Below are 1,994 nucleotides of genomic sequence, written 5' to 3'. Positions count from 1 at the left end.
CTCTGGAGACACTTTGCAATCAGTGTTGACAGTACTAGACTAAATGGGAGGTTAGTAGGAGGCAGTGCATTCATTCACAAAACCTCAAGGTCTTTTGTGGGTGGTCATTGGAAATGCTTGCAAAATGCCAATGGGTTGATCATCTGAACCTTCTCTCCATGTTTTCTCATGCTCCCTGTCAGGGTTCCCCTCCTCCCACAGGTCCCCAGCTTACCCAGGGAGAGGACTTCTGGGTCAGAGGATCAGGGAGGAAGCAGGTGGAGCATGGGGCCACCTCCCCATATGCTGCCTGGGCACTCCTTTGGGCGGCAAAGCGCAGCAGAGGAACACTGCGTGCCGAACCCCCCACTTCTCCCTCTGCCTTGGAGGAGGAGGGGGGGGAGATGGGATGCAGGCCATTTGGCTGCTGGGCAGCTGCCCCTCCCCCACCTCGGGGGAGAAGGGGAGCACTCCCTCGCCCAGCCAGCTGGGGCCTGCCTTGCCAGGCAGGGCACCTGGCTAAGACATCGGGAGCCCACAGCTGTACCTCCTGATGTCGTCTGCAGAGCTACAGGACCCAGGTGGGCAGGGCCAGCCCACCCCCCAAAGGCAGAGACCAGAGCAGAGGCAGCAGCCACCCCAGCCATTTCAGGAGCAACCCTGGCAGCTCCAGGTGAGAGGAGGTGGGAGGGAAACAGATAGAGGAAGGGGAGGAGTGCTGGTAATCCCAGGGAGGGCAATCCCAGAGATAGGCCCTTTTCGTGCCATCCCTGTGAGGGAAGCGGAGGGGCCAAAGGGAGGGGTCTGCCCTACATAAACCTGGAGGCCAGGGATGACAAGGCAGTTGGGAGTTAGAAGAGCAGGTAGGAGGATCTGCTGACAGCAGCCCCTGCTCCTGACTCTGGCAAATGCTGCCAACCCAAAGAGGGGGAGCTGGGTGATACAACCCCCCTTTCTTCTGGGGAACTAGTCTGAGGCCTCCACAAGGGGGTCCCCCTCGGAAAGGCTGGGCAGGCCCTCCCCTTCCCCCACAGGGAGGCCTCACACTCCCTCAAACAAAGGTGGAGTGATCAGCAGCAGGAGGGAATGTGGTCTGCTTCCCTCTTCTATCAAGGAAAGAGACCTCATCATGGGGAAGGGAGGAGGAGACAGTAGACAGAGATAGAAGCTTCCCCCAACCCTTGAAGCAGCAGGCAATCATCCAGTGGATGGCAAATGCCACAGGATGTCTTTTTCCCAGTTGGGGAATTGTGGACTGGAAACAAAGTCATTTGCAGCCATAGTGATGCTTCTCTAATTGACAGCAAGACAGTTAGCAACTGTTACCCTGCACATGCCCGATCTCGTCTGATCTCGGAAGCTAAGCAGGGTCAGGCCTGGTTAGTACTTGGATGGGAGACCGCCTGGGAATACTGGGTGCTGTAGGCTTATACCATAGTTTTTCGAGACTAAAGGTTGCCAACCATCATCAGTGGAGCAGGGTTCTCATGGTGAGTGAGCAACAGAAAGGTGGAGAACCAGGATCCAAAAGAGTTAGCAACGCTGCTATTTGCAAATGCAAATATGAGAATAAGTGGTCGGTCTGTGGAACTCCTTGCCACAAGATTTGGTGATGGCGTCTAGCCTGGACGCCTTTAGAAGGGGATTGGACATGTTTCCGGAGGAAAAATCCATTACGGGGTACAAACCATGATGTGTATGCGCAACCTCCTGATTTTAGAAATGGGTTATGTCAGAATGCCAGATGCAAGGGAGGGCACCAGGATACGGTCTCTTGTTACCTGGTGTGCTCCCTGGGGCATTTGGTGGGCCGCTGTGAGATACAGGAAGCTGGACTAGATGGGCCTATGGCCTGATCCAGTGGGGCTGTTCTTATGTTCTTAACTACAATTCCCAGAATGCCTTGCAGGTCTCTTGTTATCTGGTGTGCTCCCTGGGGCATTTGGTGGGCCGCTGTGAGATACAGGAAGCTGGACTAGATGGGCCTATGGCCTGATTCAGCGGGGCTGTTCTTA

General features: G+C 55.4%; 1 pseudogene; it reads left to right on the top strand.

Annotated features, from left to right (window-relative positions):
* Positions 1-1,290: 1,290 nt before the first annotated feature.
* LOC136646892 (5S ribosomal RNA) lies at positions 1,291-1,407 on the top strand (annotated as a pseudogene).
* The last annotated feature ends 587 nt before the right edge of the window (positions 1,408-1,994 follow it).

This window comes from Tiliqua scincoides, chromosome 3 (genome assembly GCF_035046505.1).
Source record: "Tiliqua scincoides isolate rTilSci1 chromosome 3, rTilSci1.hap2, whole genome shotgun sequence".
Classification (NCBI taxonomy): domain Eukaryota; kingdom Metazoa; phylum Chordata; class Lepidosauria; order Squamata; family Scincidae; genus Tiliqua; species Tiliqua scincoides.
This window is presented reverse-complemented; position numbering and strand designations above follow the sequence as displayed.